Source organism: Equus caballus, chromosome X (genome assembly GCF_041296265.1).
Source record: "Equus caballus isolate H_3958 breed thoroughbred chromosome X, TB-T2T, whole genome shotgun sequence".
Taxonomy (NCBI): domain Eukaryota; kingdom Metazoa; phylum Chordata; class Mammalia; order Perissodactyla; family Equidae; genus Equus; species Equus caballus.
Window position 1 is genome coordinate 57,233,913 of NC_091715.1, and position 26,722 is coordinate 57,260,634.

Genomic DNA, 26,722 nt, shown 5'->3' on the forward strand with positions numbered 1-26,722 from the left:
AACTTCTGCTCTGGGTGTGCTACATTGCCCTAGAGCTGAAAGGCACAACGTGAAGTCTTCTTTTCAAAGGGCGAGCTGGGCCCCAAAGCAGCATGCTTCCAGCTCCTTAGGAAGCTAAGAAACAACTCGCTCTGCACTCCTCTCTTACAGCCATCGGGCAACATCTCCTGCAAATGCCTTTGAAACGCAGTTTCTTTGCAGGCCTTATCTGGCTGAAGTAGAATTGCTCTGGGTGTGCTACATTGCCCTAGAGCTGCAAGGCACAACGTGCAGTGTTCTTTCCAAAGGGCGAGTTGGGCCCCAAACCATCTTGCTTCCAGCTCTTAGGGAAGCTAAGAAACAACTCGCTCTGCACAGTGCTCTTACAGCCTACCGGGACATATTTTACAAAGGACTGTGAAACGCAGATTCTCTGCAGGCCTGATCTGGCTGAAGTAGAACTTCTGCTCTGGGTGTGCTACATTGCCCTAGAGCTGCAAGGCACAAAGTGCTGTCTTCTTTCCAAAGGGCGAGTTGGGCCCCAAAGCATCTTGCTTCCAGCTCTTTGGGAAGCTAAAAAACAACTCCCTCTGAAGTCCTCTCTTACACCCTACCGTAAACATCTACTGAAAATGCCTGTGAAATGCAGTTTCCTTGCAGGTCTGATCTGGCTGAAGTAGAACTTCTGCTCTGGGTGTGCTACATTGCCCTAGACCTGAAAGGCACAACGTGCAGTCTTCTTTCCAAAGGGCGAGTTGGGCCCCAAAGCATCTTGCCTCCAGCTAAATTGGAAGCTAACAAACAACTCCCTCTGTACTCCTCTCTTACAGCCATCCGGCAACATCTCCTGCATATGCCTTTGAAACGCAGTTTCTTTGCTGGCCTTATCTGGCTGAAGTAGAACTTCTGCTCTGGGTGTGCTACACTGCCCTACAGCTGAAAGGCACAACGTGCAGTCTACTTTCCAAAGGGCGAGATGGGCCCCAAAGCATCTTGCTTCCAGCTCTTTGGGAAGCTAAGAAACAACTCGCTCTGCACAGTGCTCTTACAGCCTACCGGGAACATCTCTTACAAAGGCCTGTGAAACGCAGTTTCTTTGCAGGCCTGATCTGGCTGAAGTAGAACTTCTGCTCTGCGTGTGCTACATTGCCCTAGAGCTGAAAGGGAAAAAGTGCAGTCTTCTTTCCAAAGGGCGAGTTGGGATCCAAAGCATCTTGCTTCCAGCTCTTTGGGAAGCTAAGAAACAACTCGCTCTGCACACCTCTCTGAAGGCAAAGGGAACATCTCTTACAAAGGCCTGTGAAACGCAGTTTCATTGCGGGCCTGATCTGGCTGAAGTAGAACTTCTGCTCTGGGTGTGCTACATTGCCCTAGAGCTGAAGTGCACAACGTGCAGTCTTCTTTCCAAAGGGGGAGTTGGTTCCCAAAGCATCTTGCTTCCAGCTCTTTTGGAAGCTAAGAAATAACTCGCTCTGCACTCCTCTCTTACAGCCTACCGGGAACATCACCTGAAAATGCCTGTGAAATGCAGTTTGCTTGCAGGTCTGATCTGGCTGAAGTAGAAATTCTGCTCTGGGTGTGCTACATTGCCCTAGAGCTGAAAGGCACAACGTGCAATGTTTTTTCTAAAGGGCGAGTTGGGCCTCAAAGCATCTTGCTTCCAGCTCTTTGGGAAGCTAAGAAACAACTCGCTCTGCACAGTGCTCTTACAGCCTACCGGGAACATATCTTCCAAAGGCCTGTGAAACGCAGTTTCTTTGCAGGCCTGATCTGGCTGAAGTAGGACTTCTGCTCTGGGTGTGCTACATTGCCCTACAGCTGAAAGGCACAACGTGCAGGCTTCTTTCCAAGGGGTGAGTTGGGCCCCACAGGATCTTGCTTCCAGCTCTTTGGGAAGCTAAGAAACAACTCGCTCTGCACAGTGCTCTTACAGCCTGCCGGGAACGTTCTGACAAAGGCCCATGAAACACAGTTTCTTTGCAGGGCTGATCTGGATGAAGTAGAACATCTGCTCTGGGTGGGCTACATAGCCCTAGAGATGCAAGACACAAAGTCCTGCCTTGTTTGCTCAGGGGCAGATATGCCTCAAAGCATCTTGCTTCAGCTCTTTGGGAAGCTAAGAAACAACTCGCTCTGCACAGTGCTATTACAGCCTCCCGGAAAGTCTCTTACAAAGGCTTCTGAAACGCAGTTTATAGCAGGCCTGATCTGGCTGAAGTAGGACTTCTGCTCTGGGTGTGCTACATTGCCCTAGAGCTGAAAGGCACAACGTGCAGGCTTCTTTCCAAAGGGCGAGTTGGGCCCCACAGGATCTTGCTTCCAGCTCTTTGGGAAGCTAAGAAACAACTCGCTCTGCACAGTGCTCTTACAGCCTACTGGGAACATCTCTTCCAAAGGCCTGTGAAACGCAGTTTCTTTGCAGGCCTGATCTGGCTGAAGTAGGACTTCTGCTCTGGGTGTGCTACATTGCCCTAGAGCTGAAAGGCACAACGTGCAGGCTTCTTTCCAAAGGGCGAGTTGGGCCCCACAGCATCTTGCTTCCAGCTCTTTGGGAAGCTAAGAAACAACTCGCTCTGCACAGTGCTCTTACAGCCTACCGGGAACATCTCTTCCAAAGGCCTGTGAAACGCAGTTTCCTTGCAGGCCTGATCTGGCTGAAGTAGGACTTCTGCTCTGGGTGTGCTACATTGCCCTAGAGCTGAAAGGCACAACGTGCAGGCTTCTTTCCAAAGGGCGAGTTGGGCCCCACAGCATCTTGCTTCCAGCTCTTTGGGAAGCTAAGAAACAACTCGCTCTGCACAGTGCTCTTACAGCCTACCGGGAACATCTCTTCCCAAGGCCTGTGAAACGCAGTTTCTTTGCAGGCCTGATCTGGCTGAAGTTGGACTTCTGCTCTGGGTGTGCTACATTGCCCTAGAGCTGAAAGGCACAACGTGCAGGCTTCTTTCCAAAGGGCGAGTTGGGCCCCACAGCATCTTGCTTCCAGCTCTTTGGGAAGCTAAGAAACAACTCGCTCTGCACAGTGCTCTTACAGCCTACCGGGAACATCTCTTCCAAAGGCCTGTGAAACGCAGTTTCTTTGCAGGCCTGATCTGGCTGAAGTAGGACTTCTGCTCTGGGTGTGCTACATTGCCCTAGAGCTGAAAGGCACAACGTGCAGCCTTCTTTCCAAAGGGCGAGTTGGGCCCCACAGCATCTTGCTTCCAGCTCTTTGGGAAGCTAAGAAACAACTCGCTCTGCACAGTGCTCTTACAGCCTACCGGGAACATCTCTTCCAAAGGCCTGTGAAACGAAGTTTCTTTGCAGGCCTGATCTGGCTGAAGTAGGACTTCTGCTCTGAGTGTGCTACATTGCCCTAGAGCTGAAAGGCACAACGTGCAGGCTTCTTTCCAAAGGGCGAGTTGTGCCCCACAGCATCTTGCTTCCAGCTCTTTGGGAAGCTAAGAAACAACTCGCTCTGCACAGTGCTCTTACAGCCTACCGGGAACATCTCTTCCAAAGGCCTGTGAAACGCAGTTTCTTTGCAGGCCTGATCTGGCTGAAGTAGGACTTCTGCTCTGGGTGTGCTACATTGCCCTAGAGCTGAAAGGCACAACGTGCCGGCTTCTTTCCAATGGGCGAGTAGGGCCCCACAGCATCTTGCTTACAGCTCTTTGGGAAGCTAAGAAACAACTCGCTCTGCACAGTGCTCTTACAGCCTACCGGGAACATCTCTTCCAAAGGCCTGTGAAACGCAGTTTCTTTGCAGGCCTGATCTGGCTGAAGTAGGACTTCTGCTCTGGGTGTGCTACATTGCCCTAGAGCTGAAAGGCACAACGTGCAGGCTTCTTTCCAAAGGGCGAGTTGGGCCCCACAGCATCTTGCTTCCAGCTCTTTGGGAAGCTAAGAAACAACTCGCTCTGCACAGTGCTCTTACAGCCTACCGGGAACATCTCTTCCAAAGGCCTGTGAAACGCAGTTTCTTTGCAGGCCTGATCTGGATGAAGTAGGACTTCTGCTCTGGGTGTGCTACATCGCCCTAGAGCTGAAAGGCACAACGTGCAGGCTCCTTTCCAAAGGGCGAGTGGGCCCCACAGCATCTTGCTTCCAGCTCTTTGGGAAGCTAAGAAACAACTCGCTCTGCACAGTGCTCTTACAGCCTACCGGGAACATCTCTTCCAAAGGCCTGTGGAACGCAGTTTCTTTGCAGGCCTGATGTGGCTGAAGTAGGACTTCTGCTCTGGGTGTGCTACATTGCCCTAGAGCTGAAAGGCACAACGTGAAGGCTTCTTTCCAAAGGGCGAGTTGGGCCCCACAGCATCTTGCTTCCAGCTCTTTGGGAAGCTAAGAAACAACTCGCTCTGCACAGTGCTCTTACAGCCTACCGGGAACATCTCTTCCAAAGGCCAGTGAAACGCAGTTTCTTTGCAGGCCTGATCTGGCTGAAGTAGGACTTCTGCTCTGGGTGTGCTACATTGCCCTAGAGCTGAAAGGCACAACGTGCAGCCTTATTTCCAAAGGGCGATATGGGCCCCACAGCATCTTGCTTCCAGCTCTTTGGCAAGCTAAGAAACAACTCTCTCTGCACAGTGCTCTTACAGCCTACCGGGAACATCTCTTCCAAAGGCCTGTGAAACGCAGTTTCTTTGCAGGCCTGATCTGGCTGAAGTAGGACTTCTGCTCTGGGTGTGCTACATTGCCCTAGAGCTGAAAGGCACAACGTGCAGGCTTCTTTCGAAAGGGCGAGTTGGGCCCCACAGCATCTTGCTTCCAGCTCTTTGGGAAGCTAAGAAACAACTCGCTCTGCACAGTGCTCTTACAGCCTACCGGGAACATCTCTTCCAAAGGCCTGTGAAACGCAGTTTCTTTGCAGGCCTGATCTGGATGAAGTAGGACTTCTGCTCTGGGTGTGCTACATTGCCCTAGAGCTGAAAGGCACAACGTACAGGCTTCTTTCCAGAGGGCGAGTTGGGCCCCACAGCATCTTGCTTCCAGCTCTTTGGGAAGCTAAGAAACAACTCGCTCTGCACAGTGCTCTTACAGCCTACCGGGAACATCTCTTCCAAAGGCCTGTGAAACGCAGTTTCTTTGCAGGCCTGATCTGGCTGAAGTAGGACTTCTGCTCTGGGTGTGCTACATTGCCCTAGAGCTGAAAGGCACAACGTGCAGGCTTCTTTCCAAAGGGCGAGTTGGGCCCCACAGCATCTTGCTTCCAGCTCTTTGGGAAGCTAAGAAACAACTCGCTCTGAACAGTGCTCTTACAGCCTACCGGGAACATCTCTTCCAAAGGCCTGTGAAACGCAGTTTCTTTGCAGGCCTGATGTGGCTGAAGTAGGACTTCTGCTCTGGGTGTGCCACATTGCCCTAGAGCTGAAAGGCACAACGTGCAGGTTTCTTTCCAAAGGGCGAGTTGGGCCCCACAGCATTTGCTTCCAGCTCTTTGGGAAGCTAAGAAACAACTCGCTCTGCACAGTGCTCTTACAGCCTACCGGGAACATCTCTTCCAAAGGCCTGTGAAACACAGTTTCTTTGCAGGCCTGATCTGGCTGAAGTAGGACTTCTGCTCTGGGTGTGCTACATTGCCCTAGAGCTGAAAGGCACAACGTGCAGGCTTCTTTCCAAAGGGCGAGTTGGGCCCCATAGCATCTTGCTTCCAGCTCTTTGGGAAGCTAAGAAACAACTCGCTCTGCACAGTGCTCTTACAGCCTACCGGGAACATCTCTTCCAAAGGCCTGTGAAACGCAGTTTCTTTGCAGGCCTGATCTGGCTGAAGTAGGACTTCTGCTCTGGGTGTGCTACATTGCCCTAGAGCTGAAAGGCACAAGGTGCCGGATTCTTTCCAAAGGGCGAGTTGGGCCCCACAGCATCTTGCTAACAGCTCTTTGTGAATCTAAGAAACAACTCGCTCTGCACAGTGCTCTTACAGCCTACCGGGAACATCTCTTCCAAAGGCCTGTGAAACGCAGTTTCTTTGCAGGCCTGATCTGGCTGAAGTAGGACTTCTGCTCTGGGTGTGCTACATTGCCCTAGAGCTGAAAGGCACAACGTGCAGGCTTCTTTCCAAAGGGCGAGTTGGGCCCCACAGCATCTTGCTTCCAGCTCTTTGGGAAGCTAAGAAACAACTCGCTCTGCACAGTGCTCTTACAGCCTACCGGGAACATCTCTTCCAAAGGCCTTTGAAACGCAGTTTCTTTGCAGGCCTGATCTGCCGGAAGTAGGACTTCTGCTCTGGGTGTGCCACATTGCCCTAGAGCTGAAAGGCACAACGTGCAGGCTTCTTTCCAAAGGGCGAGTTGGGCCCCACAGCATCTTGCTTCCAGCTCTTTGGGAAGCTAAGAAACAACTCGCTCTGCACAGTGCTCTTACAGCCTACCGGGAACATCTCTTCCAAAGGCCTGTGAAACGCAGTTTCTTTGCAGGCCTGATCTGGCTGAAGTAGGACTTCTGCTCTGGGTGTGCCACATTGCCCTAGAGCTGAAAGGCACAACGGGCAGGCTTCTTTCCAAAGGGCGAGTTGGGCCCCACAGCATCTTGCTTCCAGCTCTTTGGGAAGCTAAGAAACAACTCGCTCTGCACAGTGCTCTTACAGCCTACCGGGAACATCTCTTCCAAAGGCCTGTGAAACGCAGTTTCTTTGCAGGCCTGATCTGCCGGAAGTAGGACTTCTGCTCTGGGTGTGCCACATTGCCCTAGAGCTGAAAGGCACAACGTGCAGGCTTCTTTCCAAAGGGCGAGTTGGGCCCCACAGCATCTTGCTTCCAGCTCTTTGGGAAGCTAAGAAACAACTCGCTCTGCACAGTGATCTTACAGCCTACCGGGAACATCTCTTCCAAAGGCCTGTGAAACGCAGTTTCTTTTCAGGCCTGATCTGGCTGAAGTAGGACTTCTGCTCTGGGTGTGCTACATTGCCCTAGAGCTGAAAGGCACAACGTGCAGGCTTCTTTCCAAAGGGCGAGTTGGGCCCCACAGCATCTTGCTTCCAGCTGTTTGGGAAGCTAAGAAACAACTCGCTCTGCACAGTGCTCTTACAGCCTACCGGGAACATCTCTTCCAAAGGCCTGTGAAACGCAGTTTCTTTGCAGGCCTGATCTGGCTGAAGTAGGACTTCTGCTCTGGGTGTGCTACATTGCCCTAGAGCTGGAAGGCACAACGTGCAGGCTTCTTTCCAAAGGGCGAGTTGGGCCCCACAGCATCTTGCTTCCAGCTGTTTGGGAAGCTAAGAAACAACTCGCTCTGCACAGTGCTCTTACAGCCTACCGGGAACATCTCTTCCAAAGGCCTGTGAAACGCAGTTTCCTTGCAGGCCTGATCTGGCTGAAGTAGGACTTCTGCTCTGGGTGTGCTACATTGCCCTAGAGGTGAAAGGCACAACGTGCAGGCTTCTTTCCAAAGGGCGAGTTGGGCCCCACAGCATCTTGCTTCCAGCTCTTTGGGAAGCTAAGAAACAACTCGCTCTGCACAGTGCTCTTACAGCCTACCGGCAACATCTCTTCCAAAGGCCTGTGAAACGCAGTTTCTTGGCAGGCCTGATCTGGCTGAAGTAGGACTTCTGCTCTGGGTGTGCTACATTGCCCTAGAGCTGAAAGGCACAACGTGCAGGCTTCTTTCCAAAGGGCGAGTAGGCCCCCACATCATCTTGCTTCCAGCTCTTTGGGAAGCTAAGAAACAACTCGCTCTGCACAGTGCTCTTACAGCCTACCGGGAACATCTCTTCCAAAGGCCTGTGAAACGCAGTTTCTTTGCAGGCCTGATCTGGCTGAAGTAGGACTTCTGCTCTGGGTGTGCCACATTGCCCTAGAGCTGAAAGGCACAACGTGCAGCGTTCTTTCCAAAGGGCGAGTTGGGCCCCACAGCATCTTGCTTCCAGCTCTTTGGGAAGCTAAGAAACAACTCGCTCTGCACAGTGCTCTTACAGCCTACCGGGAACATCTCTTCCAAAGGCCTGTGAAACGCAGTTTCTTTTCAGGCCTGATCTGGCTGAAGTAGGACTTCTGCTCTGGGTGTGCCACATTGCCCTAGAGCTGAAAGGCACAACGTGCAGGGTTCTTTCCAAAGGGCGAGTTGGGCCCCACAGCATCTTGCTTCCAGCTCTTTGGGAAACTAAGAAACAACTCGCTCTGCACAGTGCTCTTACAGCCTAACGGGAACATCTCTTCCAAAGGCGTGTGAAACGCAGTTTCTTTGCAGGCCTGATCTGGCTGAAGTAGGACTTCTGCTCTGGGTGTGCTACATTGCCCTAGAGCTGAAAGGCACAACGTGCAGGCTTCTTTCCAAAGGGCGAGTTGGGCCCCACAGCATCTTGCTTCCAGCTCTTTGGGAAGCTAAGAAACAACTCGCTCTGCACAGTGCTCTTACAGCCTACCGGGAACATCTCTTCCAAAGGCCTGTGAAACGCAGTTTCTTTGCAGGCCTGATCTGGCTGAAGTAGGACTTCTGCTCTGGGTGTGCTACATTGCCCTAGAGCTGAAAGGCACAACGTGCAGGCTTCTTTCCAAAGGGCGAGTTGGGCCCCACAGCAGATAGCTTCCAGCTCTTTGGGAAGCTAAGAAACAACTCGCTCTGCACAGTGCTCTTACAGCCTACCGGGAACATCTCTTCCAAAGGCCTGTGAAACGCAGTTTCTTTGCAGGCCTGATCTGGCTGAAGTAGGTCTTCTGCTCTGGGTGTGCTACATTGCTCTAGAGCTGAGAGGCACAATGTGCAGGCTTCTTTCCAAAGGGCGAGTTGGGCCCCACAGCATCTTTCTTCCAGCTCTTTGGGAAGCTAAGAAACAACTCGCTCTGCACAGTGCTCTTACAGCCTACCGGGAAAATCTCTTCCAAAGGCCTGTGAAACGCAGTTTCTTTGCAGGCCTGATCTGGCTGAAGTAGGACTTCTGCTCTGGGTGTGCTACATTGCCCTGGAGCTGAAAGCCACAACGTGCAGGCTTCTTTCCAAAGGGCGAGTTGGGCCCCACAGCAATTTGCTTCCAGCTCTTTGGGAAGCTAAGAAACAACTCGCTCTGCACAGTGCTCTTACAGCCTACCGGGAACATCTCTTCCAAAGGCCTGTGAAACGCAGTTTCTTTGCAGGCCTGATCTGGCTGAAGTAGGACTTCTGCTCTGGGTGTGCTACATTGCCCTAGAGATGAAAGGCACAACGTGCAGGCTTCTTTCCAAAGGGCGAGTTGGGCCCCACATCATCTTGCTTCCAGCTGTTTGGGAAGCTAAGAAACAACTCGCTCTGCACAGTGCTCTTACAGCCTACCAGGAACATCTCTTCCAAAGGCCTGTGAAACGCAGTTTCTTTGCAGGCCTGATCTGGCTGAAGTAGGACTTCTGCTCTGGGTGTGCTACATTGCCCTAGAGCTGAAAGGCACAACGTGCAGGCTTCTTTCCAAAGGGCGAGTTGGGCCCCACAGCATCTTGCTTCCAGCTCTTTGGGAAGCTAAGAAACAACTCGCTCTGCACAGTGCTCTTACAGCCTACCGTTAACATCTCTTCCAAAGGCCTGTGAAACGCAGTTTCTTTGCAGGCCTGATCTGGCAGAAGTAGGACTTCTGCTCTGGGTGTGCTACATTGCCCTAGAGCTGAAAGGCACAAGGTGCAGGCTTCTTTCCAAAGGGCGAGTTGGGCCCCACAGCATCTTGCTTCCAGCTCTTTGTTAAGCTAAGAAACAACTCTCTCTGCACAGTGCACTTACAGCCTACCGGGAACATCTCTTCCAAAGGCCTGTGAAACGCAGTTTCTTTGCAGGCCTGATCTGGCTGAAGTAGGACTTCTGCTCTGGGTGTGCTACATTGCCCTAGAGCTGGAAGGCACAACGTGCAGGCTTCTTTCCAAAGGGCGAGTTGGGCCCCACAGCATCTTGCTTCCAGCTCTTTGGGAAGCTAAGAAACAACTCGCTCTGCACAGTGCTCTTACAGCCTACCGGGAACATCTCTTCCAAAGGCCTGTGAAACGCAGTTTCTTTGCAGGCCTGATCTGGCTGAAGTAGGACTTCTGCTCTGGGTGTGCTACATTGCCCTAGAGCTGAAAGGCACAACGTGCAGGCTTCTTTCCAAAGGGCGAGTTGGGCCCCACAGCATCTTGCTTCCAGCTCTTTGGGAAGCTAAGAAACAACTCGCTCTGCACAGTGCACTTACAGCCTACCGGGAACATCTCTTCCAAAGGCCTGTGAAACGCAGTTTCTTTGCAGGCCTGATCTGGCTGAAGTAGGACTTCTGCTCTGGGTGTGCTACATTGCCCTAGAGCTGGAAGGCACAACGTGCCGGCTTCTTTCCAAAGGGCGAGTTGAGCCCCACAGCATCTTGCTTCCAGCTCTTTGGGAAGCTAAGAAACAACTCGCTCTGCACAGTGCTCTTACAGCCTACCGGGAACATCTCTTCCAAAGGCCTGTGAAATGCAGTTTCTTTGCAGGCCTGATCTGGCTGAAGTAGGACTTTTGCTCTGGGTGTGCAACATTGCCCTAGAGCTGAAAGGCACAACGTGCAGGCTTCTTTCCAAAGGGCGAGTTGGGCCCCACAGCATCTTGCTTCCAGCTCTTTGGGAAGCTAAGAAACAACTCGCTCTGCACAGTGCTCTTACAGCCTACCGGGAACATCTCTTCCAAAGGCCTGTGAAACGCAGTTTCTTTGCAGGCCTGATCTGGCTGAAGTAGGACTTCTGCTCTGGGTGTGCTACATTGCCCTAGAGCTGAAAGGCACAACGTGCAGGCTTCTTTCCAAAGGGCGAGTTGGGCCCCACAGCATCTTGCTTCCAGCTCTTTGGGAAGCTAAGAAACAACTCGCTCTGCACAGTGCTCTTACAGCCTACCGGGAACATCTCTTCCAAAGGCCTGTGAAACGCAGTTTCTATGCAGGCCTGATCTGGCTGAAGTAGGACTTCTGCTCTGGGTGTGCTACATTGCCCTAGAGCTGAAAGGCACAACGTGCAGGCTTCTTTCCAAAGGGCGAGTTGGGCCCCACAGCATCTTGCTTCCAGCTCTTTGGGAAGCTAAGAAACAACTCGCTCTGCACAGTGCTCTTACAGCCTACCAGGAACATCTCTTCCAAAGGCCTGTGAAACGCAGTTTCTTTGCAGGCCTGATCTGGCTGAAGTAGGTCTTCTGCTCTGGGTGTGCTACATTGCTCTAGAGCTGAGAGGCACAATGTGCAGGCTTCTTTCCAAAGGGCGAGTTGGGCCCCACAGCATCTTTCTTCCAGCTCTTTGGGAAGCTAAGAAACAACTCGCTCTGCACAGTGCTCTTACAGCCTACCGGGAAAATCTCTTCCAAAGGCCTGTGAAACGCAGTTTCTTTGCAGGCCTGATCTGGCTGAAGTAGGACTTCTGCTCTGGGTGTGCTACATTGCCCTGGAGCTGAAAGCCACAACGTGCAGGCTTCTTTCCAAAGGGCGAGTTGGGCCCCACAGCAATTTGCTTCCAGCTCTTTGGGAAGCTAAGAAACAACTCGCTCTGCACAGTGCTCTTACAGCCTACCGGGAACATCTCTTCCAAACTCCTGTGAAAAGCAGTTTCTTAGCAGGCCTGATCTGGCTGAAGTAGGACTTCTGCTCTGGGTGTGCTACATTGCCCTAGAGCTGAAAGGCACAACGTGCAGGCTTCTTTCCAAAGGGCAAGTTGGGCCCCACAGCATCTTGCTTCCAGCTCTTTGGGAAGCTAAGAAACAACTCGCTCTGCACAGTGCTCTTACAGCCTACCGGGAACATCTCTTCCAAAGGCCTGTGAAACGCAGTTTCTTTGCAGGCCTGATCTGGCTGAAGTAGGACTTCTGCTCTGGGTGTGCTACATTGCCCTAGAGCTGAAAGGCACAACGTGCAGGCTTCTTTCCAAAGGGCGAGTTGGGCCCCACAGCATCTTGCTTCCAGCTGTTTGGGAAGCTAAGAAACAACTCGCTCTGCACAGTGCTCTTACAGCCTACCGGGAACATCTCTTCCAAAGGCCTGTGAAACGCAGTTTCTTTGCAGGCCTGATCTGGCAGAAGTAGGACTTCTGCTCTGGGTGTGCTACATTGCCCTAGAGCTGAAAGGCACAAGGTGCAGGCTTCTTTCCAAAGGGCGAGTTGGGCCCCACAGCATCTTGCTTCCAGCTCTTTGTTAAGCTAAGAAACAACTCTCTCTGCACAGTGCACTTACAGCCTACCGGGAACATCTCTTCCAAAGGCCTGTGAAACGCAGTTTCTTTGCAGGCCTGATCTGGCTGAAGTAGGACTTCTGCTCTGGGTGTGCTACATTGCCCTAGAGCTGGAAGGCACAACGTGCAGGCTTCTTTCCAAAGGGCGAGTTGGGCCCCACAGCATCTTGCTTCCAGCTCTTTGGGAAGCTAAGAAACAACTCGCTCTGCACAGTGCTCTTACAGCCTACCGGGAACATCTCTTCCAAAGGCCTGTGAAACGCACTTTCTTTGCAGGCCTGATCTGGCTGAAGTAGGACTTCTGCTCTGGGTGTGCTACATTGCCCTAGAGCTGGAAGGCACAACGTGCGGGCTTCTTTCCAAAGGGCGAGTTGAGCCCCACAGCATCTTGCTTCCAGCTCTTTGGGAAGCTAAGAAACAACTCGCTCTGCACAGTGCTCTTACAGCCTACCGGGAACATCTCTTCCAAAGGCCTGTGAAATGCAGTTTCTTTGCAGGCCTGATCTGGCTGAAGTAGGACTTTTGCTCTGGGTGTGCAACATTGCCCTAGAGCTGAAAGGCACAACGTGCAGGCTTCTTTCCAAAGGGCGAGTTGGGCCCCACAGCATCTTGCTTCCAGCTCTTTGGGAAGCTAAGAAACAACTCGCTCTGCACAGTGCTCTTACAGCCTACCGGGAACATCTCTTCCAAAGGCCTGTGAAACGCAGTTTCTTTGCAGGCCTGATCTGGCTGAAGTAGGACTTCTGCTCTGGGTGTGCTACATTGCCCTAGAGCTGAAAGGCACAACGTGCAGGCTTCTTTCCAAAGGGCGAGTTGGGCCCCACAGCATCTTGCTTCCAGCTCTTTGGGAAGCTAAGAAACAACTCGCTCTGCACAGTGCTCTTACAGCCTACCGGGAACATCTCTTCCAAAGGCCTGTGAAACGCAGTTTCTTTGCAGGCCTGATCTGGCTGAAGTAGGTCTTCTGCTCTGGGTGTGCTACATTGCTCTAGAGCTGAGAGGCACAATGTGCAGGCTTCTTTCCAAAGGGCGAGTTGGGCCCCACAGCATCTTTCTTCCAGCTCTTTGGGAAGCTAAGAAACAACTCGCTCTGCACAGTGCTCTTACAGCCTACTGGGAAAATCTCTTCCAAAGGCCTGTGAAACGCAGTTTCTTTGCAGGCCTGATCTGGCTGAAGTAGGACTTCTGCTCTGGGTGTGCTACATTGCCCTGGAGCTGAAAGCCACAACGTGCAGGCTTCTTTCCAAAGGGCGAGTTGGGCCCCACAGCAATTTGCTTCCAGCTCTTTGGGAAGCTAAGAAACAACTCGCTCTGCACAGTGCTCTTACAGCCTACCGGGAACATCTCTTCCAAACTCCTGTGAAAAGCAGTTTCTTAGCAGGCCTGATCTGGCTGAAGTAGGACTTCTGCTCTGGGTGTGCTACATTGCCCTAGAGCTGAAAGGCACAACGTGCAGGCTTCTTTCCAAAGGGCGAGTTTGGCCCCACAGCATCTTGCTTCCAGCTCTTTGGGAAGCTAAGAAACAACTCGCTCTGCACAGTGCTCTTACAGCCTACCGGGAACATCTCTTCCAAAGGCCTGTGAAACGCAGTTTCTTTGCAGGCCTGATCTGGCTGAAGTAGGACTTCTGCTCTGGGTGTGCTACATTGCCCTAGAGCTGAAAGGCACAACGTGCAGGCTTCTTTCCAAAGGGCGAGTTGGGCCCCACAGCATCTTGCTTCCAGCTGTTTGGGAAGCTAAGAAACAACTCGCTCTGCACAGTGCTCTTACAGCCTACCAGGAACATCTCTTCCAAAGGCCTGTGAAACGCAGTTTCTTTGCAGGCCTGATCTGGCTGAAGTAGGACTTCTGCTCTGGGTGTGCTACATTGCCCTAGAGCTGAAAGGCACAAGGTGCAGGCTTCTTTCCAAAGGGCGAGTTGGGCCCCACAGCATCTTGCTTCCAGCTCTTTGGGAAGCTAAGAAACAACTCGCTCTGCACAGTGCTCTTACAGCCTACCGTTAACATCTCTTCCAAAGGCCTGTGAAACGCAGTTTCTTTGCAGGCCTGATCTGGCAGAAGTAGGACTTCTGCTCTGGGTGTGCTACATTGCCCTAGAGCTGAAAGGCACAAGGTGCAGGCTTCTTTCCAAAGGGCGAGTTGGGCCCCACAGCATCTTGCTTCCAGCTCTTTGTTAAGCTAAGAAACAACTCTCTCTGCACAGTGCACTTACAGCCTACCGGGAACATCTCTTCCAAAGGCCTGTGAAACGCAGTTTCTTTGCAGGCCTGATCTGGCTGAAGTAGGACTTCTGCTCTGGGTGTGCTACATTGCCCTAGAGCTGGAAGGCACAACGTGCAGGCTTCTTTCCAAAGGGCGAGTTGGGCCCCACAGCATCTTGCTTCCAGCTCTTTGGGAAGCTAAGAAACAACTCGCTCTGCACAGTGCTCTTACAGCCTACCGGGAACATCTCTTCCAAAGGCCTGTGAAACGCAGTTTCTTTGCAGGCCTGATCTGGATGAAGTAGGACTTCTGCTCTGGGTGTGCTACATTGCCCTAGAGCTGAAAGGCACAACGTGCAGGCTTCTTTCCAAAGGGCGAGTTGGGCCCCACAGCATCTTGCTTCCAGCTCTTTGGGAAGCTAAGAAACAACTCGCTCTGCACAGTGCACTTACAGCCTACCGGGAACATCTCTTCCAAAGGCCTGTGAAACGCAGTTTCTTTGCAGGCCTGATCTGGCTGAAGTAGGACTTCTGCTCTGGGTGTGCTACATTGCCCTAGAGCTGGAAGGCAATACGTGCGGGCTTCTTTCCAAAGGGCGAGTTGAGCCCCACAGCATCTTGCTTCCAGCTCTTTGGGAAGCTAAGAAACAACTCGCTCTGCACAGTGCTCTTACAGCCTACCGGGAACATCTCTTCCAAAGGCCTGTGAAATGCAGTTTCTTTGCAGGCCTGATCTGGCTGAAGTAGGACTTTTGCTCTGGGTGTGCAACATTGCCCTAGAGCTGAAAGGCACAACGTGCAGGCTTCTTTCCAAAGGGCGAGTTGGGCCCCACAGCATCTTGCTTCCAGCTCTTTGGGAAGCTAAGAAACAACTCGCTCTGCACAGTGCTCTTACAGCCTACCGGGAACATCTCTTCCAAAGGCCTGTGAAACGCAGTTTCTTTGCAGTCCTGATCTGGCTGAAGTAGGACTTCTGCTCTGGGTGTGCTACATTGCCCTAGAGCTGAAAGGCACAACGTGCAGGCTTCTTTCCAAAGGGCGAGTTGGGCCCCACAGCATCTTGCTTCCAGCTCTTTGGGAAGCTAAGAAACAACTCGCTCTGCACAGTGCTCTTACAGCCTACCGGGAACATCTCTTCCAAAGGCCTGTGAAACGCAGTTTCTTTGCAGGCCTGATCTGGCTGAAGTAGGACTTCTGCTCTGGGTGTGCTACATTGCCCTAGAGCTGAAAGGCACAAGGTGCAGGCTTCTTTCCAAAGGGCGCGCTGGGCCCCACAGCATCTTGCTTCCAGCTCTTTGGGAAGCTAAGAAACAACTCGCTCTGCACAGTGCTCTTACAGCCTACCGGGAACATCTCTTCCAAAGGCCTGTGAAACGCAGTTTCTTTGCAGGCCTGATCTGGCAGAAGTAGGACTTCTGCTCTGGGTGTGCTACATTGCCCTAGAGCTGAAAGGCACAACGTGCAGGCTTCTTTCCAAAGGGCGAGTTGGGCCCCACAGCATCTTGCTTCCAGCTCTTTGGGAAGCTAAGAAACAACTCGCTCTGCACAGTGCTCTTACAGCCTACCGGGAACATCTCTTCCAAAGGCCTGTGAAACGCAGAGTCTTTGCAGGCCTGATCTGGCTGAAGTAGGACTTCTGCTCTGGGTGTGCTACATTGCCCTAGAGCTGAAAGGCACAACGTGCAGGCTTCTTTCCAAAGGGCGAGTTGGGCCCCACAGCATCTTGCTTCCAGCTCTTTGGGAAGCTAAGAAACAACTCGCTCTGCACAGTGCTCTTACAGCCTACCGGGAACATCTCTTCCAAAGGCCTGTGAAACGCAGTTTCTTTGCAGGCCTGATCTGGCTGAAGTAGGACTTCTGCTCTGGGTGTGCTACATTGCCCTAGAGCTGAAAGGCACAACGTGCAGGCTTCTTTCCAAAGGGCGAGTTGCGCCCCACAGCATCTTGCTTCCAGCTCTTTGGGAAGCTAAGAAACAACTCGCTCTGCACAGTGCTCTTACAGCCTACCGGGAACATCTCTTCCAAAGGCCTGTGAAACGCAGTTTCTTTGCAGGCCTGATCTGGCAGAAGTAGGACTTCTGCTCTGGGTGTGCTACATTGCCCTAGAGCTGAAAGGCACAAGGTGCAGGCTTCTTTCCAAAGGGCGCGTTGGGCCCCACAGCATCTTGCTTCCAGCTCTTTGGGAAGCTAAGAAACAACTCGCTCTGCACAGTGCTCTTACAGCCTACCGGGAACATCTCTTCCAAAGGCCTGTGAAACGCAGTTTCTTTGCAGGCCTGATCTGGCTGAAGTAGGACTTCTGCTCTGGGTGTGCTACATTGCCCTAGAGCTGAAAGGCACAACGTGCAGGCTTCTTTCCAAAGGGCGAGTTGGGCCCCACAGCATCTTGCTTCCAGCTCTTTGGGAAGCTAAGAAACAACTCGCTCTGCACAGTGCTCTTACAGCCTACCGGGAACATCTCTTCCAAAGGCCTGTGAAACGCAGTTTCTTTGCAGGCCTGATCTGGCTGAAGTAGGACTTCTGCTCTGGGTGTGCTACATTGCCCTAGAGCTGAAAGGCACAACGTGCAGGCTTCTTTCCAAAGGGCGAGTTGGGCCCCACAGCATCTTGCTTCCAGCTCTTTGGGAAGCTAAGAAACAACTCGCTCTGCACAGTGCTCTTACAGCCTACCGGGAACATCTCTTCCAAAGGCCTGTGAAACGCAGTTTCTTTGCAGGCTTGATCTGGCTGAAGTGGGACTTCTGCTCTGGGTCTGCTACATTACCCTAGAGCTGAAAGGCACAACGTGCCAGCTTCTTTCCAAAGGGCGAGTTGGGCCCCACAGCATCTTGCTTCCAGCTCTTTGGGAAGCTAAGAAACAACTGGCTCTGCACAGTGCTCTTACAGCCTACCGGGAACATCTCTTCCAAAGGCCTGTGAAACGCAGTTTCTTTGCAGGCCTCATCTGGCTGAAGTAGGACTTCTGCTCTGGGTGTGCTACATTGCCCTAGAGCTGAAAGGCACAACGTGCAGCGTTCTTTCCAAGGGGCGAGTTGGGCCCCACAGCATCTTGCTTCCAGCTCTTTGGGAAGCTAAGAAACAACTCGCTCTGCACAGTGCTCTTAGAGCCTACTGGGAACATCTCTTCCAAAGGCCTGTGAAACGCAGTTTCTTTTCAGGCCTGATCTGGCTGAAGTAGGACTTCTGCTCTGGGTGTGCCACATTGCCCTAGAGCTGAAAGGCACAACGTGCAGGGTTCTTTCCAAAGGGCGAGTTGGGCCCCACAGCATCTTGCTTCCAGCTCTTTGGGAAACTAAGAAACAACTCGCTCTGCACAGTGCTCTTACAGCCTAACGGGAACATCTCTTCCAAAGGCCTGTGAAACGCAGTTTCTTTGCATGCCTGATCTGGCTGAAGTAGGACTTCTGCTCTGGGTGTGCTACATTGCCCTAGAGCTGAAAGGCACAACGTGCAGGCTTCTTTCCAAAGGGCGAGTTGGGCCCCACAGCATCTTGCTTCCAGCTCTTTGGGAAGCTAAGAAACAACTCGCTCTGCACAGTGCTCTTACAGCCTACCGGGAACATCTCTTCCAAAGGCCTGTGAAACGCAGTTTCTTTGCAGGCCTGATCTGGCTGAAGTAGGACTTCTGCTCTGGGTGTGCTACATTGCCCTAGAGCTGAAAGGCACAACGTGCAGGCTTCTTTCCAAAGGGCGAGTTGGGCCCCACAGCATCTTGCTTCCAGCTCTTTGGGAAGCTAAGAAACAACTCGCTCTGCACAGTGCTCTTACAGCCTACCGGGAACATCTCTTCCAAAGGCCTGTGAAACGCAGTTTCTTTGCAGGCCTGATCTGGCTGAAGTAGGACTTCTGCTCTGGGTGTGCTACATTGCCCTAGAGCTGAAAGGCACAACGTGCAGGCTTCTTTCCAAAGGGCGAGTTGGGCCCCACAGCATCTTGCTTCCAGCTCTTTGGGAAGCTAAGAAACAACTCGCTCTGCACAGTGCTCTTACAGCCTACCGGGAACATCTCTTCCAAAGGCCTGTGAAACGCAGTTTCTTTGCAGGCCTGATCTGGCTGAAGTAGGACTTCTGCTCTGGGTGTGCCACATTGCCCTAGAGCTGAAAGGCACAACGTGCAGGGTTCTTTCCAAAGGGCGAGTTGGGCCCCACAGCATCTTGCTTCCAGCTCTTTGGGAAACTAAGAAACAACTCGCTCTGCACAGTGCTCTTACAGCCTAACGGGAACATCTCTTCCAAAGGCCTGTGAAATGCAGTTTCTTTGCATGCCTGATCTGGCTGAAGTAGGACTTCTGCTCTGGGTGTGCTACATTGCCCTAGAGCTGAAAGGCACAACGTGCAGGCTTCTTTCCAAAGGGCGAGTTGGGCCCCACAGCATCTTGCTTCCAGCTCTTTGGGAAGCTAAGAAACAACTCGCTCTGCACAGTGCTCTTACAGCCTACCGGGAACATCTCTTCCAAAGGCCTGTGAAACGCAGTTTCTTTGCAGGCCTGATCTGGCTGAAGTAGGACTTCTGCTCTGGGTGTGCTACATTGCCCTAGAGCTGAAAGGCACAACGTGCAGGCTTCTTTCCAAAGGGCGAGTTGGGCCCCACAGCATCTTGCTTCCAGCTCTTTGGGAAGCTAAGAAACAACTCGCTCTGCACAGTGCTCTTACAGCCTACCAGGAACATCTCTTCCAAAGGCCTGTGAAACGCAGTTTCTTTGCAGGCCTGATATGGCAGAAGTGGGACTTCTGCTCTGGGTGTGCTACATTGCTCTAGAGCTGAGAGGCACAACGTGCAGGCTTCTTTCCAAAGGGCGAGTTGGGCCCCACAGCATCTTTCTTCCAGCTCTTTGGGAAGCTAAGAAACAACTCGCTCTGCACAGTGCTCTTACAGCCTACCGGGAACATCTCTTCCAAAGGCCTGTGAAACGCAGTTTCTTTCCAGGCCTGATCTGGCTGAAGTAGGACTTCTGCTCTGGGTGTGCTACATTGCCCTGGAGCTGAAAGCCACAACGTGCAGGCTTCTTTCCAAAGGGCGAGTTGGGCCCCACAGCAATTTGCTTCCAGCTCTTTGGGAAGCTAAGAAACAACTCGCTCTGCACAGTGCTCTTACAGCCTACCGGGAACATCTCTTCCAAAGGCCTGTGAAAAGCAGTTTCTTAGCAGGCCTGATCTGGCTGAAGTAGGACTTCTGCTCTGGGTGTGCTACATTGCCCTAGAGCTGAAAGGCACAACGTGCAGGCTTCTTTCCAAAGGGCGAGTTGGGCCCCACATCATCTTGCTTCCAGCTGTTTGGGAAGCTAAGAAACAACTCGCTCTGCACAGTGCTCTTACAGCCTACCGGGAACATCTCTTCCAAAGGCCTGTGAAACGCAGTTTCTTTGCAGGCCTGATCTGGCTGAAGTAGGACTTCTGCTCTGGGTGTGCTACATTGCCCTAGAGCTGAAAGGCACAACGTGCAGGCTTCTTTCCAAAGGGCGAGTTGGGCCCCACAGCATCTTGCTTCCAGCTCTTTGGGAAGCTAAGAAACAACTCGCTCTGCACAGTGCTCTTACAGCCTACCAGGAACATCTCTTCCAAAGGCCTGTGAAACGCAGTTTCTTTGCAGGCATGATCTGGCTGAAGTAGGACTTCTGCTCTGGGTGTGCTACATTGCCCTAGAGCTGAAAGGCACAAGGTGCAGGCTTCTTTCCAAAGGGCGAGTTGGGCCCCACAGCATCTTGCTTCCAGCTCTTTGGGAAGCTAAGAAACAACTCGCTCTGCACAGTGCTCTTACAGCCTACCGGGAACATCTCTTCCAAAGGCCTGTGAAACGCAGTTTCTTTGCAGGCCTGATCTGGCAGAAGTAGGACTTCTGCTCTGGGTGTGCTACATTGCCCTAGAGCTGAAAGGCACAACGTGCAGGCTTCTTTCCAAAGGGCGAGTTGGGCCCCACAGCATCTTGCTTCCAGCTCCTTGGGAAGCTAAGAAACAACTCTCTCTGCACAGTGCACTTACAGCCTACCGGGAACATCTCTTCCAAAGGCCTGTGAAACGCAGTTTCTTTGCAGGCCTGATCTGGCTGAAGTAGGACTTCTGCTCTGGGTGTGCTACATTGCCCTAGAGCTGGAAGGCACAACGTGCAGGCTTCTTTCCAAAGGGCGAGTTGGGCCCCACAGCATCTTGCTTCCAGCTCTTTGGGAAGCTAAGAAACAACTCGCTCTGCACAGTGCTCTTACAGCCTACCGGGAACATCTCTTCCAATGGCCTGTGAAACGCAGTTTCTTTGCAGGCCTGATCTGGCTGAAGTAGGACTTCTGCTCTGGGTGTGCTACATTGCCCTAGAGCTGAAAGGCACAACGTGCAGGCTTCTTTCCAAAGGGCGAGTTGGGCCCCACAGCATCTTGCTTCCAGCTCTTTGGGAAGCTAAGAAACAACTCGCTCTGCACAGTGCACTTACAGCCTACCGGGAACATCTCTTCCAAAGGCCTGTGAAACGCAGTTTCTTTGCAGGCCTGATCTGGCTGAAGTAGGACTTCTGCTCTGGGTGTGCTACATTGCCCTAGAGCTGGAAGGCACAACGTGCGGGCTTCTTTCCAAAGGGCGAGTTGAGCCCCACAGCATCTTGCTTCCAGCTCTTTGGGAAGCTAAGAAACAACTCGCTCTGCACAGTGCTCTTACAGCCTACCGGGAACATCTCTTCCAAAGGCCTGTGAAATGCAGTTTCTTTGCAGGCCTGATCTGGCTGAAGTAGGACTTTTGCTCTGGGTGTGCTACATTGCCCTAGAGCTGAAAGGCACAACGTGCAGGCTTCTTTCCAAAGGGCGAGTTGGGCCCCACAGCATCTTGCTTCCAGCTCTTTGGGAAGCTAAGAAACAACTCGCTCTGCACAGTGCTCTTACAGCCTACCGGGAACATCTCTTCCAAAGGCCTGTGTAACGCAGTTTCTTTGCAGGCCTGATCTGGCTGAAGTAGGACTTCTGCTCTGGGTGTGCTACATTGCCCTAGAGCTGAAAGGCACAACGTGCAGGCTTCTTTCCAAAGGGCGAGTTGGGCCCCACAGCATCTTGCTTCCAGCTCTTTGGGAAGCTAAGAAACAACTCGCTCTGCACAGTGCTCTTACAGCCTACCGGGAACATCTCTTCCAAAGGCCTGTGAAACGCAGTTTCTTTGCAGGCCTGATCTGGCTGAAGTAGGACTTCTGCTCTGGGTGTGCTACATTGCCCTAGAGCTGAAAGGCACAAGGTGCAGGCTTCTTTCCAAAGGGCGAGTTGGGCCCCACAGCATCTTGCTTCCAGCTCTTTGGGAAGCTAAGAAACAACTCGCTCTGCACAGTGCTCTTACAGCCTACCGGGAACATCTCTTCCAAAGGCCTGTGAAACGCAGTTTCTTTGCAGGCCTGATCTGGCAGAAGTAGGACTTCTGCTCTGGGTGTGCTACATTGCCCTAGAGCTGAAAGGCACAACGTGCAGGCTTCTTTCCAAAGGGCGAGTTGGGCCCCACAGCATCTTGCTTCCAGCTCTTTGGGAAGCTAGGAAATAACTCGCTCTGCACAGTGCTCTTACAGCCTACCGGTAACATCTCTTCCAAAGGCCTGTGAAACGCAGAGTCTTTGCAGGCCTGATCTGGCTGAAGTAGAACTTCTGTTCTGGGTGTGCTACATTGCCCTAGAGCTGAAAGGCACAACGTGCAGGCTTCTTTCCAAAGGGCGAGTTGGGCCCCAAAGCATCTTGCTTCCAGCTCTTTGGGAAGCTAAGAAACAACTCGCTCTGCACAGTGCTCTTACAGCCTACCGGGAACATCTCTTCCAAAGGCCTGTGAAACGCAGTTTCTTTGCAGGCCTGATCTGGCAGAAGTAGGACTTCTGCTCTGGGTGTGCTACATTGCCCTAGAGCTAAAAGGCACAACGTGCAGGCTTCTTTCCAAAGGGCGAGTTGGGCCCCACAGCATCTTGCTTCCAGCTCCTTGGGAAGCTAAGAAACAACTCGCTCTGCACAGTGCTCTTACAGCCTACCGGGAACATCTCTTCCAAAGGCCTGTGAAACGCAGTTTCTTTGCAGGCCTGATCTGGCTGAAGTAGGACTTCTGCTCTGGGTGTGCTACATTGCCCTAGAGCTGAAAGGCACAACGTGCAGGCTTCTTTCCAAAGGGTGAGTTCGGCCCCACAGCATCTTGCTTCCAGCTCCTTGGGAAGCTAAGAAACAACTCGCTCTGCACAGTGCTCTTACAGCCTACCGGGAACATCTCTTCCAAAGGCCTTGTGAAACGCAGTTTCTTTGCAGGCCTGATCTGGCTGAAGTAGGACTTCTGCTCTGGGTGTGCCACATTGCCCTAGAGCTGAAAGGCACAACGTGCAGGCTTCTTTCCAAAGGGCGAGTTGGGCCCCACAGCATCTTGCTTCCAGCTCTTTGGGAAGCTAAGAAACAACTCGCTCTGCACAGTGCTCTTACAGCCTACCGGGAACATCTCTTCCAATGGCCTGTGAAACGCAGTTTCTTTGCAGGCCTGATCTGGCTGAAGTAGGACTTCTGCTCTGGGTGTGCTACATTGCCCTAGAGCTGAAAGGCACAACGTGCAGGCTTCTTTCCAAAGGGCGAGTTGGGCCCCACAGCATCTTGCTTCCAGCTCTTTGGGAAGCTAAGAAACAACTTGCTCTGCACAGTGCTCTTACAGCCTACCGGGAACATCTCTTCCAAAGGCCTGTGATACGCAGTTTCTTTGCAGGCCTGATCTGGCTGAAGTAGGACTTCTGCTCTGGGTGTGCTACATTGCCCTAGAGCTGAAAGGCACAACGTGCAGGCTTCTTTCCAAAGGGCGAGTTGGGCCCCACAGCATCTTGCTTCCAGCTCTTTGGGAAGCTAAGAAACAACTCGCTCTGCACAGTGCTCTTACAGCCTACCGGGAACATCTCTTCCAAAGGCCTGTGAAACGCAGTTTCTTTGCAGGCCTGATCTGGCAGAAGTAGGACTTCTGCTCTGGGTGTGCTACATTGCCCTAGAGCTGAAAGGCACAACGTGCAGGCTTCTTTCCAAAGGGCGAGTTGGGCCCCACAGCATCTTGCTTCCAGCTCTTTGGGAAGCTAAGAAACAACTCGCTCTGCACAGTGCTCTTACAGCCTACCGGGAACATCTCTTCCAAAGGCCTGTGAAACGCAGTTTCTTTGCAGGCCTGATCTGGCTGAAGTAGGACTTCTGCTCTGGGTGTGCTACATTGCCCTAGAGCTGAAAGGCACAACGTGCAGGCTTCTTTCCAAAGGGCGAGTTGGGCCCCACAGCATCTTGCTTCCAGCTCTTTGAGAAGCTAAGAAACAACTCGCTCTGCACAGTGCTCTTACAGCCTACCGGGAACATCTCTTCCAAAGGCCTGTGAAACGCAGTTTCTTTGCAGGCCTGATCTGGCTGAAGTAGGACTTCTGCTCTGGGTGTGCTACATTGCCCTAGAGCTGAAAGGCACAAGGTGCAGGCTTCTTTCCAAAGGGCGCGTTGGGCCCCACAGCATCTTGCTTCCAGCTCTTTGGGAAGCTAAGAAACAACTCGCTCTGCACAGTGCTCTTACAGCCTACCGGGAACATCTCTTCCAAAGGCCTGTGAAACGCAGTTTCTTTGCAGGCCTGATCTGGCAGAAGTAGGACTTCTGCTCTGGGTGTGCTACATTGCCCTAGAGCTGAAAGGCACAACGTGCAGGCTTCTTTCCAAAGGGCGAGTTGGGCCCCACAGCATCTTGCTTCCAGCTCTTTGGGAAGCTAAGAAACAACTCGCTCTGCACAGTGCTCTTACAGCCTACCGGTAACATCTCTTCCAAAGGCCTGTGAAACGCAGAGTCTTTGCAGGCCTGATCTGGCTGAAGTAGAACTTCTGTTCTGGGTGTGCTACATTGCCCTAGAGCTGAAAGGCACAACGTGCAGGCTTCTTTCCAAAGGGCGAGTTGGGCCCCAAAGCATCTTGCTTCCAGCTCTTTGGGAAGCTAAGAAACAACTCGCTCTGCACAGTGCTCTTACAGCCTACCGGGAACATCTCTTCCAAAGGCCTGTGAAACGCAGTTTCTTTGCAGGCCTGATCTGGCTGAAGTAGGACTTCTGCTCTGGGTGTGCTACATTGCCCTAGAGCTGAAAGGCACAACGTGCAGGCTTCTTTCCAAAGGGTGAGTTCGGCCCCACAGCATCTTGCTTCCAGCTCCTTGGGAAGCTAAGAAACAACTCGCTCTGCACAGTGCTCTTACAGCCTACCGGGAACATCTCTTCCAAAGGCCTGTGAAACGCAGTTTCTTTGCAGGCCTGATCTGGCTGAAGTAGGACTTCTGCTCTGGGTGTGCCACATTGCCCTAGAGCTGAAAGGCACAACGGGCAGGCTTCTTTCCAAAGGGCGAGTTGGACCCCAGAGCATCTTGCTTCCAGCTCTTTGGGAAGCTAAGAAACAACTCGCTCTGCACAGTGCTCTTACAGCCTACCGGGAACATCTCTTCCAATGGCCTGTGAAACGCAGTTTCTTTGCAGGCCTGATCTGGCTGAAGTAGGACTTCTGCTCTGGGTGTGCTACATTGCCCTAGAGCTGAAAGGCACAACGTGCAGGCTTCTTTCCAAAGGGCGAGTTGGGCCCCACAGCATCTTGCTTCCAGCTCTTTGGGAAGCTAAGAAACAACTTGCTCTGCACGGTGCTCTTACAGCCTACCGGGAGCATCTCTTCCAAAGGCCTGTGATACGCAGTTTCTTTGCAGGCCAGATCTGGCTGAAGTAGGACTTCTGCTCTGGGTGTGCTACATTGCCCTAGAGCTGAAAGGCACAACGTGCAGGCTTCTTTCCAAAGGGTGAGTTCGGCCCCACAGCATCTTGCTTCCAGCTCCTTGGGAAGCTAAGAAACAACTCGCTCTGCACAGTGCTCTTACAGCCTACCGGGAACATCTCTTCCAAAGGCCTTGTGAAACGCAGTTTCTTTGCAGGCCTGATCTGGCTGAAGTAGGACTTCTGCTCTGGGTGTGCCACATTGCCCTAGAGCTGAAAGGCACAACGTGCAGGCTTCTTTCCAAAGGGCGAGTTGGGCCCCACAGCATCTTGCTTCCAGCTCTTTGGGAAGCTAAGAAACAACTCGCTCTGCACAGTGCTCTTACAGCCTACCGGGAACATCTCTTCCAAAGGCCTGTGAAACGCAGTTTCTTTGCAGGCCTGATCTGGCTGAAGTAGGACTTCTGCTCTGGGTGTGCTACATTGCCCTAGAGCTGAAAGGCACAAGGTGCAGGCTTCTTTCCAAAGGGCGCGTTGGGCCCCACAGCATCTTGCTTCCAGCTCTTTGGGAAGCTAAGAAACAACTCGCTCTGCACAGTGCTCTTACAGCCTACCGGGAACATCTCTTCCAAAGGCCTGTGAAACGCAGTTTCTTTGCAGGCCTGATCTGGCAGAAGTAGGACTTCTGCTCTGGGTGTGCTACATTGCCCTAGAGCTGAAAGGCACAACGTGCAGGCTTCTTTCCAAAGGGCGAGTTGGGCCCCACAGCATCTTGCTTCCAGCTCTTTGGGAAGCTAAGAAACAACTCGCTCTGCACAGTGCTCTTACAGCCTACCGGTAACATCTCTTCCAAAGGCCTGTGAAACGCAGAGTCTTTGCAGGCCTGATCTGGCTGAAGTAGAACTTCTGTTCTGGGTGTGCTACATTGCCCTAGAGCTGAAAGGCACAACGTGCAGGCTTCTTTCCAAAGGGCGAGTTGGGCCCCAAAGCATCTTGCTTCCAGCTCTTTGGAGAGCTAAGAAACAACTCGCTCTGCACAGTGCTCTTACAGCCTACCGGGAACATCTCTTCCAAAGGCCTGTGAAACGCAGTTTCTTTGCAGGCCTGATCTGGCTGAAGTAGGACTTCTGCTCTGGGTGTGCTACATTGCCCTAGAGCTGAAAGGCACAACGTGCAGGCTTCTTTCCAAAGGGTGAGTTCGGCCCCACAGAATCTTGCTTCCAGCTCCTTGGGAAGCTAAGAAACAACTCGCTCTGCACAGTGCTCTTACAGCCTACCGGGAACATCTCTTCCAAAGGCCTGTGAAACGCAGTTTCTTTGCAGGCCTGATCTGGCTGAAGTAGGACTTCTGCTCTGGGTGTGCCACATTGCCCTAGAGCTGAAAGGCACAACGGGCAGGCTTCTTTCCAAAGGGCGAGTTGGGCCCCAGAGCATCTTGCTTCCAGCTCTTTGGGAAGCTAAGAAACAACTCGCTCTGCACAGTGCTCTTACAGCCTACCGGGAACATCTCTTCCAATGGCCTGTGAAACGCAGTTTCTTTGCAGGCCTGATCTGGCTGAAGTAGGACTTCTGCTCTGGGTGTGCTACATTGCCCTAGAGCTGAAAGGCACAACGTGCAGGCTTCTTTCCAAAGGGCGAGTTGGGCCCCACAGCATCTTGCTTCCAGCTCTTTGGGAAGCTAAGAAACAACTTGCTCTGCACAGTGCTCTTACAGCCTACCGGGAACATCTCTTCCAAAGGCCTGTGATACGCAGTTTCTTTGCAGGCCAGATCTGG